We start from the raw sequence: 14,391 nt of genomic DNA, 5'->3' as shown, positions 1-14,391 counted from the left end.
ATGTTACCGAGGAGGATAAGGAGGCTATTTCCTCAATGCACTAGGATTTTCATTTAATTTAAAACATTGTCAAGTTGATGAGGAAACATGATTTTTTTGGCTTTAATTTGTTTTTCTTTGGTTTTAGCAATTTGAGTGCCCATGATAATATTTTAAGACGATTAACCTTTTGTTTCAATAGTTCCAAGCATGTTTCTTTTTAATTTTATTTTGAAATTTAATATTTTCACTGCTTTTATTTTTGTAATTAAATATTTTTATTGTCTTGCTAATATTCCTATTCAATCTGTGATTAAAAAGTCTTTTCACATCCCATAGCCAAAAAATTCCATAGGTTATTTTCTTCTTCTTTTCTTCACATTGAATTATTGCATTTATCTAGAATTAATTTTGTGAGAAAGATGTTAACTTTTTGTTTCACATAGTGATTTGCATCATTTATAGCCAATCCAGACTTTATGAAAGTTTAATTTTAAATTTATTCCACTTCACCGAATACTTGTAATGGAAAGTCCTCAGCTAATATGTTTCAAATTTTACAAACATCTTTAAGCTAATTCAGTAGGCACATGTGCATAAAGTACTTCAAACAATTCTTTGTAATTTTTCATAAAGATAACTCAACTGAGAATCCCAAAGTAAGTACTTCTGAAAGAGTAAAACATAAATGACATTATTTACATAAGGGATATAATTTACCGTTACTATAGTATACTTTATTCTGATAATTATCTAAATTTTCTGTGACATTCATATTTTTGCTTGATTTAAATTATCAGCATGGAAACATATGTTAATGAAAATAATATGATTCCTTTTCTGTAATAATAATGTGAAAATTATTCTGAAAGGAAACCAATTAAATGCACCTAAGGCATCAAAAAATTGTATGAACCTCCATAATGAGACCAAAAGTTATTATTTTTGGCATATACACATACACATGTACATGCAAATATAGACAGAGTGAGAGAAAAAAACAGAAGTTTTAAAAATAAGTTTGCACAGGAGTGGAAATTTTACCTGAAAGGAATACACAATAAGACAATGTCATGAAGTATAAATCAAGAAGGGTCAGCAAACTACGGCATGCAGGCCAAATCCAGACCACCTCCTGTTTTTGTAAATAAAGTTTTATTAGAACATAGTCACACCCATTTGTTTACATATTATCCATGGCTGCATTTGCAATACACCAGCAGAGGTCAGCAGTTGAAAACAGACACAGCACAGCTCGCAAAGCCTAAAATGTTTACTGTCTGACCCTTTACAGAAAAAGTTAGCAGACCCCTGGCCCAAATTATAAATCATGTCAAAAAAGCAAAACCTTTTTGATATTAACACAAGTAAAGCACCATCTGGTTAATTTGGCAGTACATTAATGCTACAAATATTGGCTCATTAAGCGTCCTCATACCGATTCCCATGTGTCTACATTTTATGTTTCCTTCTCAGGAAAGGGTTTATCACATTGGAAATAACTGAAAATTGTTTTTATTTGTAAAGAGGAGTGAGTGATAGCTGGTCAAAGCATTCAAAGACTTGACTTCTTATGCAGCATATGGGCATACTGGTAGGTGGGCGAAATACTTGTCCAATGAGACTTTTTAAAAAGACTACCTAGCTGTTGATACTGTGAAGCTCATTTGTTGACTCTGGAAGATGACTGGAAGCCAGGCAAGGGCCTCAGGCAGTGATCTGATCGCAACAGAAACATTCTCCTGGCTTCAACTGGTATGACGGATGGGGAGGTTGGCAGGTGTTAACGACCGCAGCTGATGCAGTTCAGATAAGAGATGGCGAGGCAAGAACACACCATGGAAATGAAAAAGGAGGGTGGGCAGAAAGTGATACATGCGAGGAAGAAAGAATCATCAGAATTGGTGACAGGAGGCTTAAAAACGTGACCCTGGGATATCCAGACGTTTTTCTGAAAAGAGGGTCTATGGGCAGCTATTTAAACACACTTATTTATGTGTCAGTATTGAAATAGCTGTGAAACTAGCAGAATGTCATCTACATTTTAAAAAATCTCTTTATCTCATCCTAAGTGCACCCAGGATTTCTTTAGAAGAAATTCATATTCCTTTTAATTCTTTTTAACTGAGACATGAGGTCACCATCTAAATATCACTGAATAGTTAAGTGAAGTTGGTAATGGAATGATGAGAGCAGGCATAAATACAACGAATAAAATTAAATGAGCAAATGAATACAAAGGGAAGACATAGAGTGACAGAACTGAGACAGGGAGAAACACACTGCGTGATGGACAGACAGACAGTGAAAGTGAAAGAGTGAGAGAGACCTACAGATCTCTCTCAAGAGAGATAGACATATAGAGCAAGAGAAAAAAGAGTGAGAGAGATGGAGAATAAAACAAGAGAGTGAGAGCCAGGAGCAGGTGAGAGAAAGAAAATGAAGAAGACAGAGAAAAGGTCAGAGAATAAAACAGAGATCCACAGAGACACAGACACAGAGTGACACACATGGAGGCAGAGACAGACCCTAAGAGAGAGACACAGAAAAACTCAGAGAGACAGAGGCAGTCACCCACATTCATAGACAGACACAAGGAGAGAGGCATACACAGAGGCAGAGACCCCACACTGAGAGGCTCACAGAGACACCACAATATGCACTGGGAGACATACACATGCACCTGGAGACACACATAAGGAAATATATAGAGAGAGACAAAGGACAAGACAAATTAGACACAGAGAGACATACACAAAGAAAATTACAGGGAGAGGTGCACACACACACACAGACATGCAAATACGGGGAGACAGACGCTGAACAACGCAGAAAGAGACACACTTAGAGAAACACACAAACAGAAACTGAGAGGGAGGGAGACTGACAAAGGCGGCAAGGACAGATTGTGCAGAGCAGGAAGAAAAGCCATGTTTGCAGTCAAATAAGGAGAAGCAAGGAAAGTGGATATGTTTGAGCCCCCATGTCCAGATTACTGTATGATCTCATTGTAATCATCATAATAACTATAAAATAAGAAACATTATCCCTCTTTTGCACATGGGGATACTGAAGTTCAGGTCCAAGTGACACACCAGACAAGTGGAGGGGATAGTATTTGAACTCACTAAAATGAGGCTGTTGACAGGAACTTTTGTCTGTTCAGTCCTCTGCTGTACCCAGTGCCTAGGGCAGTTCCTGAAATAGGCCTGGTGCATAAGATAAGCTCACAGAATATTTGTTGGAGGAAAGAAGGGAAGGAAGGAGGGCAGCAGGGAGGGAGGGAAAAAGAGAGAAGGAGGGAAGAAGGAAACCAACTCTAACAAGCTTCAAAAGGCCATTCTATTTTGCCAAGTCTGTCCTCATTATGTCAAAAACAGGAAGCCATCAAAACACAAGTTTCTAATCCAGTAGTATTGCCCTTTATTCAATGAATCTGAAAAGGCACTCATAATATCTCACAGTTTTATTGGAGTGATGGAATGTTTATGCACATGTGGCACGCACACACACACAAAAAGTATGTCATTTTACAATACACAGAAAGCACTCATTATATCTTCAGATATTTATTATACCCTTCAAAACTTAAAAGAGGTTTTGCTGAATGAGACAGCTTTTAATACAAGAGATTTCAAATCTCAAGGACTTAGATTTCAATGGACACGTTTCCCTTTGGCTTTCAATACTAGGGATCAAAGTGATGTGATCATAAAAGTACAGGAGTCACATCAACTTGAACCAAGACTCTCTTTGTTCAAAAAGGTCTTTGAGAGCTGCTTTCCCACCAGCGTCATTACTGAGCTGTGATAAGCAAGGCAGCAGTTGAACTGTAATTGCCTCCTACTTGGATCAGAGATTTATTTATTCATTTGCTAAAATATATAAGCCTCTAACAATGACTTCCTAGAAACAGTCTCTTTCTCCCAGAATATTTGCTTAATTCTACTCAGAGAATCTCGGAGACACCCCAGCTGAAGAGTCCCTTTACATGCCTAGAATAGTGACATTCTGGAAACTCAGTGTAATAGCAGTTAATTTTGTATCAACCTTGATTTCTCAGGGAACAAAAGAATGCTTGCTGATAGATGGAGAGACAGAAAAGAAATATAAATTCATAATGAAAACAAAGGGGCTGATCATTTGTGCCATCGGCCCTGGATTAACTAGTTGTTTAATGAGTAAAACAAAAGTCTGGTCTAATTTCTAAAGGATCACCTATCAAAAATGCATAATAATATATGTTAGGGATTATCAGTCCTCCCTTTGGATTCTAGTTAACATAAGGCCCCTTTTTCTTAAAACCCACTAATAATTACATGCACACATGTGCTTGCACTAACACACCATACGTAATAAGAGAAACAACTATATATTCCAACAGTTTACTTTCTCCCCTTCCAGAGAACCCCCACCATTGCGGTGATTCTCTTTCTATTTGAATAGCTACACTTAAGTTAACTCATTAACCCGCATATCAACCCTGGGTAATTGCTCTTACACTTATTTTGTAATAAAGATGAGAAAACTGGGGTGACAGGTGTTCAGAAAAGCAAGGTAACTTGCCCAAGATTACAGAGCTTGTACAACCTGAAGATTAGATTTGAATTTCAGGCTCTTTCACTCCAAGAGGCAAAGAAGTGAAATTACTTATCCAATGTTACATAGTGACCAAGAGGAAAAGCTGGAATTAGATCCTGGACCTTTTAATCTAAATTCATTATTATTTTTTCCATTGGGAATAACATGATCTACAAAGAGAAATTCTAATTGTTTATCATTGACTGAAGGTTCTTGTCTTTGCCGGTGAGCCAGATGTTCCAGCAGGTAGTGGAATAAGCCCCCACTACAGGAGAGAGATTGAATACGCTGACATTGACTTTATATGTCCACAGCAAGGAAAACAGGAACAGACAGAATAAAGGAATAGGCAATGTGAACATAAGCAAATTAACTAAATAAAAAACCTTGGTTAGTAAAGTTTTAAATGTTATACCAATTTGAAATGGAGGAAAACCTAACTAACATACCACATCTTCAGTAACAAGATGATATAACCCAAGAGGAGACAGGTGTGATATTTTCAGAATTTTAATTTCATTTAATTTTTATTTTTAGTCTTTTAAATTTTTTTAAATTTAATATCATTAAAGTTTTACTTAAAAATTATTATCCATTTAAGTGAGATTTTATAATCAGTGTTGTATGATTTTTATTAGTTGAAGAACAATTATTTTCAGCACCCACAAACATTACCCTAAAGTTATAATGATGTTTGTGAAAAGCATTATATTTTGTTTAAAAATAAAATCTTTCCATTTGTATTGGGCTCCCTGGTTTACATTTTTTCACATACATCTCATAACCAGATTGTAAGAATTGTCAATTAGGAGAAGCAGATATTGTCACCTGTCTTAAAGAAGACAGCAACTGTGGCTCAAAGAGGAGAAGTGACCAGCCCAAAGACACACAATATCAAGAGCTTGAACTTGAGCCTGTGTCTTTTGATCCCACAGCCAATGCACTATCTCATGGCTTTCTACAGAAAGCTAATTTGTTGGAAATTTCATAAATGATGGATAGAGGTAGTCTTATTGGAAATGACAGCATGATTGATACAAGCAAAGAGACAGACAGAAAAAGACATGGATATTTTATATGAATGACCAACCATGAAATATGAATCATTAAGTATTAAACTTAGCACTTGTAAAAAACCTTTGATAAACATTCACGGTTCTAAAACACTCTAAAAGATTCATGAATTCCCTCCAAGTGCTACTAACGTTTAGGTTGCTAATACTGCTACTCATTTCTTATCTTAGTCCCTCATATTTCTGCATTTGTAGTTTCTAAGCAGAAAAGAAGGATCTGGTACCTTGTCAACTTTTCTAAATGCTTTCATATCTATTATGAGATGTCTAAATGCATCACTGATTTACTTAAGAAAAACTGGATTTCAAAAGACTAGGTAATTTTCTCAACCCACATAACAATATGCTTCAAGTATGTGGGGAAAAGAAATAAAAAAGTTATAAATAGCTTGAAACTACTAAGTCACACAGAGAGATGAAATGAATTTTTTATTGAATGCTACAGAGAAGGAAATTATAATGAAGCTAAATCAGAACACCCTGATAACAAAATTTTACATAATTCAAAAATGTCATTCTTTAAAGGTTTCTAAGCACAGTAAGGAAAGTTTCCAAAATTTAGTGCTTTGATAGACTATATATATCACAAGCTGTGGAAAGGAGAAAATATGATAAATACTTGAAGTTAGAAAGAAACTAAGAGCTTCCCCCCGGGCGGCGCGGCGGTAGTGTTGTGGCGGAGGCGGGCGGCCGGCTGCCGCCCTGTGGGGCCCTAGGGCCTGGACCCGCGCGCAGCTCGGCGGGCCCCAACGACCCGCCGACCGCCCAGGTCCTGTCGGAATAAATCATGGGATTGAGCTTCATTCAGATGTGGTGGAATATGCCAACGAAAAACTGGAGAGCCTCATCAAAAATACTGATAGCTTTGATAATCAGCTCCTAGACCTAGACTAGCCGTCTAAGAGGGAAGCTACAGGGCAAGGCTAGGTCACCCTGATCTCCTAGCAGCTTATCAAAAGAATTATATGGGCAAGTTGGCAAAGGTCCCTGCTGTGAACGAAATCATCTGTCCGTCTCAAGATGAAGATATTCCAACATGAACCTATAAAGAAAACCACTGCTAAGATTTGAGTTCTGTGAACCTGCATTTGTGGTTGGTAATTGCCTCCAAATAGCATCTGACAGCCATCAGTATGATCGAATTTAATGTGGCACTGGCATCCAGAAAGACCATGAAAACTACATGAAAATATTACTAAAAGTTGGAGGCATTCTAGTCATGCCTATAGAGGATCAGTTAACACAAATGCGAACCGGACAAAACACTTGGGAAAGTAAAAATATCTTTGCTGTTTCATTTGCTCCACTTGTTCAACCAAGTAAGAATGACAATGGCAGACCAGATTCAGTGGGGCTCCCCCACGTGCTGTCAGGAATCTACAGGACTTGGCTCGTATTTACATTCGACACACACTTAGAAATTTCATAAATGATGAAATGCAGGCCAAGGGGATTCCTCAAAGAGTGCCACCAAAAAGGAAACGGAAGAGAGTTAAACAAAGAATTAACACTTATGTGTTTGTGGGTAATCAGCTTATTCCTCAGCCTCTAGACAGTGAGGAAGATGAAAAATGGAAGAAGATAACAAAGAAGAGGAAGAGAAAGAGCACAATGAAGCCATGAAGCCAGAGCAACCTCCTCAAAATTTACTGAGGGAAAAAATCATGAAGCTGCCCCTCCCCGAATCTTTAAAGGCTTACCTGACATATTTTAGAGAAAAATAACTTAGATCAAGAAGAAAGAATGCCTACTGATAATTCCTTCAGTCTTGAAAATGTAGCATTTGTTAGAAGTTAAAAGAGAAAATTATTACTTTCAGAGAGAATTGTAGTGGAAAAAGTATAACATGTTTCTGTCTTAGTAACAAAAAATAAATAATGTATTCAGTGATTAAAAAGAATCCTTTTTATAAAATCTATTTTTCTTTAAATCTCAGAAAAATGCTGTTTTGACTCTGAGTGATTTCAAAGTGGAATGCAGCAATGATCAAGACTTTATGTACTGTAAATCCTTTTCTGATTCCTAATAGATTTGTAGTGGTGAGGGTTAAATTTAATTTTATATAAAGTTAAATAATGGTTAAGCATATATAATTTGATTTGAACTGCAGTTGTTTGAATTTCTGCTAGGAAAACTTTCTTATCTAATAAGGAAATCAAATGCTTTGTAAACCTATTTACCTTACTTTTGTTGCAACCACATTGCTGAGTTGCTGTAGATGTATTCCGGGCAATAAAGGAGTGCAATAACAATAAAGATATTGAATAACTTAGCTTTAAAGAAGAAAAAAGTTTCATGGAATTCAACAGCCCTGCTACTTTGCTTTTGAATCCATTGCCAAAATATATGAGGAAAATAAGTGCTTCTCTCATAGAGATCTTAAGAGCACATCGAGTGAATGTTCAAGTAAAAGTCTATGCTTAATTTCTATGGATCCTTTACATTTTCAGTATTTATAAATAATGAGGTTATCTTACTCTCTGGAGTTTTAAAAGAAGATGTATTTAGGATCATTTTTTCTATAGTCCACTGTATAAACTACTTAGTTTTATTTAAAAGTCCATCATTCTGTGTTCCTCTTTTAATAGCCCAGACCATGAACAAATAAGCATGAGTGACCGTCCCCTCTTGGACAGCTCTGAGTAGCAGAGCCAAGCAGATTTGTTTGGCAGATGCACTTTAGCAAATGGAGCTTCTTTTCATCTGAATATTCATCTTTGACAAGGTAGGGCTGAGCTAGCTGACATTTGCTTTGGTATTCATCTTTTTAATATAAGTAATATTCATAGAAATTGTATGTAGATGCCTTTCATGTTGAAAATCCTGTTGAGAATCATAGTATAATCTTTGGGACCTATGTTGTTGTACTCATTTAACTTCTTCCCGTCTTATCCTTAGTTTCTTCAGGTGAACTTATAATGGTTTTGATTTTTTGCTTAATATCACATGCATAAACTATCCATTGTTTGAATTTTAGTTGTAGCTTATCAGTAATAAAACAGGTCATAAATGCTGTTTTCAGTTTATTTGGTTTATTTTCCCGGTAGGCTCTGAAAAGTCATTCCTTGTCAAGAAACTGTACATTGTAACATATTTACCACTTACTGTTACATGGATTGCATGTTTTTTAAAAGAAAAACTTGAGAGTATTACTTATTACACCAGCATCACTGTTGTAATAGTAAATCAGATTTGCTTAAGGAAATTCAGTCAATCAGCAGTGGAAGGATTATTATATCTTTGCAAAGATTGAAATACTGGTAATACATAGACGGTTTCAAAAATCTCAGCTCTGATAATTCTACACATCTGAAAACAAGTATCAAAAGTATTCCAAGCATTACTTGTCCTAAGAAAATTAGCATATTTTAGTAAATGTGAAAGATAATTTCATGGAAGATACTTGTTTTGTACGAATGACTGGGGTGGGGAGTAGGTGGATCTCCACATTTTTTTAGGTGATTACTAAGGTGTTACTGTTGAGAAATATCCCATCTCATTTCTATCAAGAAAAGAAAATGTAGCATAGTTTCATCCAGTTATCATGTTAGAAATGTTCATTTTATTTTGCTTTAAATGTGTGTTTAAAAGTTTAATCCTGAATTCCTGGTGCCCACATATTTTTATCTAGAAAACCTTGAGAGAGTATCGTCTTATTGTCCCCCAACTCCCACCATTTTGTTGCAACTGGTGTCCAGACATGTAAAGATGTATATTCTTAAATGAGGATTTTACTATTTAGGAGAGAGTTTTTGTTAAGGATATATTTGAAGATTGACTTTTTTTGTATTGTCTTTCATTCTTTTGACTTTGGCAAAATGTACAGTAGATATTCATGATCATTGCATATTTTTGTCATTACAATGTATCTTCTGTGTTTTTAAATGCATTTGTTTTACAGTTGTGACTTTATTATGAACTTCAAATGAAGAGGTAGAAGTGAAAAAATAGAAGTTCATGTGAAAGTATCTATTAATGGTGATATTTTAGAATAACTAAAAGTAATTTGGGTTTGTGTTTACTATTTAATGAGTCCATGTTTACTTGAGCATGGAAAATTATGCCTTGTAAATGGAGTAGTAAATGAAGATGTTGGGGAATAAAGTCAAGAAATTTTACAGCCAGATAGAACAATGGAAATCATCTCACCTAGATCTTTATTTTGCAGATGAGAAAGTAGATATAGAGGGGTGGCATGATTTCCCCAAATCATGAAGCTTTTCGGGGACAGAGCCTGAAATAGTATCCAGCATCAGCTAAATCTCAAGTCTCTGTCACTGGCACCACAGCTATGAGGAAGATGAATTAAATCTATGCTGATTATTGGTGGATATGCTTGGTTCTAGTATTAATAAAGACAAATGTTATTAACATAGCATATGTGGGGGTTAAAATAAAACAAAAATGTTTGTGTTGATTTCTAGCTGTTTGAGATAATAAAAGTGAAGCAAAACCTGTTAAATTATGGGAAGATTTGGAAAATTATTTTAAATAAACAGCTGCATATAATTAAGAAAAAAAAAAGAAACTAAGAAAATACAAAACATGAGAAAAAAGCAAATGTATTTTTTTCCATTTGATTTTTTAAAATTGTTTTTTAAATTGTGGAATGTAAGCAAGCCATAACATTCTTAGAAGTTTGCTCTTTAACTACTTGTTAAATTGCTCTTGGAAAGCAAATGTATTTTTAACATATCCATTTTTTTTTTTTTACTCTTCTTTGATTTCTTTCAACAGCATTTTATAATATCAGATTATCCTGCACATATTTTAAGTGTATACTAAGTATTTCATTTTCTTTGGAGTGACTGTAATTATACTAAGTTTCTAAATTTGGTTTCTACATGTTCATTATTGCGACATATAAATGTGATTGATTTTTGTGTGTTCATATTGTATTCTGCAAACTTGCTGCACTTACTTATTAGTTGTGAGAGCTTTTTGTAGATTCCTTGGGATTTTCCATGTAGACAATCATTAACATATCCATTTTTGATAGGAAAGAAACAATAAATAGGAATACACTTCACAATGGAGAAAGTACTGCTACGGCTTTTAGTCTGTAATTGTCTTCAGAACCATTCAAAACATTACTGGTAAAGCAAACAAACAAGTTCAAGAAACCCAGGTCAATCTAGCATCATTCAAGCTTCCTGATGAGAATTATACTCTCTGGTTCTATTGCATCTTCCTCATCCCCACCTCTTACCTAAAATTGATAAGGAAAACTCTTAAAACTTCTTGAAAGGAATGAAAGGCTGCCGTGAAGAAATAAAATGGGTGTATTTCTTTTAAACTGAAGTCTTAAAAAAAAAACTCACACTGCCATCTTCTGAATCTTGTCATTCAACATTTTAGTTTTGTTACCTTTCAAGAAAACAGCAAACACTTAGGGGATCACTGCAGGATTGTCTGCATATTACTAGTGAAAAATTTAGTACAATTTGTATGGTTTTAAAATCAGTATTTATAGAGTATCCAGATGCATTAAAAGCCTCTCTTTTTATAATGGGAGGTGAGTGTAACCCATTTTTCAAACTTTTAATACGCTTTAAGGAAAGTATCCAGAATCACAAGGATACTTTCTTGCTCCCAGTGAATTTCTTAGCATTTAGGAAAATGGAATAGAGAAAAGGGACATAATTTAAAGAAAATGCATTACTGAAAAGTATAGGCTATGCCTTGAGAATCAAAATATGGGTGCCCTACCATTTCTTGAGAGTTATGGTCAAATTATATAGCCTAAATGTTAAACTATAAATAGTAACTTGAAAAACAGGCATCACATATACACACCATAACATCATAGGCCCTGTATTCTCTGCATCCAGACTCCTGCTGGAATCTGTCTACAGCTGCCTATTTGATCTCTCCACCTGGATAGCTAATTAACATGCCAAAATCAAAAGAGATTTAGTTTTCATTCCTCAAATCTCTGTGTTCTTTTTCTCAGCAACTGGTTCATAATTTACCTGACATTTAAACCAAAACTTGTGCTCATCCTACATGCTAGTCAGTCCTTCACTCCCTCTTTTTCATCTAACAAGTCTTGGTTCCCCCTCAAAACAGACCCCAAATCGCTATAATTTTTTTCCAGTTCCATTTACCTCTTTGCCAAATGCACGGACGGGAATAAAATCCAAATTTCTCCTCCTATGGCTACAGAGCCCTATAAGATCGGTCCATGGACTGTCCCAGACACAAACATTCAAGCCATGATCTCTGTGGGCCTCATATTTTCAGTTTCTTCTGCCTTTACCGTAATCCCCCAACTCTTCCATGGCTGGTTCTCACTTGTCAACTCAGAGGGACTCACCGGTCACTATCTCAGTGAAGCCTTCCCTGACCATGCAACCACTCCTGTGTACCCAGAACCTCGCAGTATTACTTGAATGAATGAATGAGTGACATACATGAACTTATCCATAGAGAAACTATAATCACGGTTGTCAATTGCCTTATGCAGAGTTAAATAAAATAAACTCTTGCAGCAAGATCACCGATATCTAGACTTCCATCACATTCCCAGCCCCCCGATATTAAGGAAATACTAATATTAATTAATTAAGGAAATATAAAACTAGATCTGATCCAAAATCATATATGATTGTGTTCAGTAATGTAGAAAACTTGGAAAATTGGAAAATCAGAAAGAATTGCTTTCCTAGTCTCAGAGAAAGAGAATAATTACTCCATCTCTCCGTGACAAAGAGGAGTCAGTCCCTCTGGCTTTTTAAGGATGGTGAGCTGCCAACAGTTTTAAAGAGGCACATCCATTGCTTATGCCAAAGGAAATTTTGTAACTGGGGTTTTGAAAAAAGAGAAGGAAAGGGACGGGGGTAAAAGCTTCTAGGCAGGGCAAACCAACCCTAGGTAGTTTTTATGCAACTGCACATAAATACTCAACTCGGAGTGAGGTTGCTTAGGTGGGTCTGACTTCCTCTGTCATTGACAACAAATTTGGATTTATTTAGGGAACATGTGGTTTTGTTTCCTTCATTAAAGATTTCTTTTAAATAACTGTCTATGGGGCTTCAAACCATGGCTTCTAAGACATTCCATTTTATTTCGCTTGTTCACTCTCTGGCATTTACCTGAATCCCCCAGCTGTGCTGGCTGCACAGCAGACTCTGTGCCTCAAGGGAAGTTCATTGAAAGAGATATAGGGCTGCAAAAAAACAAGATGTCCTTGAAAGGATAATATGTTATAACAGAAATACTTCTTTCTCCTTTTCCTAATCTTCAAAGCCAAGAACTGTTTGTACTTGTTTTGTTTAAAGTCAACAAAGGCGATTAGGCAATATAATGCATCTTTGCTTAAAAAAGAGAAAAAAAAAGTTCTCATTTGGGTGAAGATATATTTATTTCCCACCCTCCCCCACAATTTGCATCCAGGTAAGTGTTTAGAGATTACTTCACAAACAGCATCTTTTCTTCAGAAATTTAGTTAAGAATTAAAATATTTAATAAACTAAAAGCAGTCAGGAATTCTGATTCAATTCTCATTTCTCTCAAATTCTCTATGCCTGTAATATTTTCCCAAAATTAGTGCAATAGAAATTAGGATGGGAGAAAGGAGATTTCATTTCATAAAGAAATTAAAAGGAAAATACACTGAGAAAAAGATTTGTAGCAAATATAACAAATTATTAACACCTTTATTATATACAGTGAAAGTTCAAACAGATTAGGTAAAATATTAAGAGCTAAACAGATAAATGAGTAAAAGACTCAGAGCAGAAAATTTAAAAGGGAACTACAACTAGAAAATTATCCAAATTTGCAGGTAATCTCAACAAAGTAAAGGCTGTATGTTTGTTTCTAGTCTACAAAATTATAAATAAATTAAATCAGCTTTTTTTTTCCATAAAAACACAAAACAAAACATTTAGGTGTCCTTTGTTTAGACAAAATATTATTAAGAAGATGAGGTGGCTCAGAATTATGCACCACAGAATCACATTATTCCATTCGTTGGGTGTGAACCCAGTGAAAATAGAACCTTTTAAAGACGTTATTTTTAGGTAAGGTGGGCCAACTGAATCAGTATGGATTTTAATCCAGATTACTGGTGTCCATATATAAGCAGAATGAAATTCAACCATAGATGAAAAAGGCCATGGGAAGCAAGAAGCTGGAAGTCAATGGAACTCAAAAGAGAAAAAAGAAGATGCCACCCTGTGCCACCTGACAGAAAAGGCAGGAACCAAGGATTACCAGCAGCCATCCCCAGAATGTCTTAGTCTTTGGGGAGAAAGCATTGCCATGGTGAGCCATTCTCCATGAAGCTCAACAATAAGACCATTATGCTGAATAATACCCAGTACTAATATGGGTCTGTGCAATAGGCATACTCCCACATTGTAGATGACATGCTAAATTGCTTCAACCACTTTGAACAGAAATCTGGAACTGTTTCTTAAAAATCACAAAAATATCCATATCCTTTGAATATTTACATTCATTTCTATTGGGGCATTATTTCAGATGGTAATTTAGAAAAAAAATGCCTGCATTCAATCATTCAATGAATATGTATATACACTGAGAAAATGACCCTGAAAGAGCTGATATTATTATTAAAGGATGTTAAGAAATAGGAATGGCAGGGGTACAATTTAGCATGATGGTGAAGAACTTCATTAGCTTGTACCTACCATGTCCTTTACTACTTATATTTATGGAACGTCATCTGAGGTGGCTTTTTCTTTTATTTGGGGGGGGGGGGATTAATTTCATAAATTAACCTGGTCCAGAT

General features: G+C 35.5%; 1 protein-coding gene and 1 pseudogene across 1 annotated transcript in view; one reads left to right on the top strand and one right to left on the bottom strand.

Moving 5' to 3' along the window:
* The window catches only part of SLC27A6 (solute carrier family 27 member 6), a 62,690-nt gene that overhangs the window by 25,959 nt on the left and 22,340 nt on the right, over nucleotides 1–14,391 (bottom strand). The window lies entirely within an intron of this gene.
* LOC119508374 lies at nucleotides 1,663–7,357 on the top strand (annotated as a pseudogene).

This window comes from Choloepus didactylus, chromosome 13, assembly GCF_015220235.1.
Source record: "Choloepus didactylus isolate mChoDid1 chromosome 13, mChoDid1.pri, whole genome shotgun sequence".
Taxonomy (NCBI): domain Eukaryota; kingdom Metazoa; phylum Chordata; class Mammalia; order Pilosa; family Megalonychidae; genus Choloepus; species Choloepus didactylus.
Note: the sequence above shows the minus strand (reverse complement) of the source record. Positions and strands in the feature narration are given on the sequence as shown.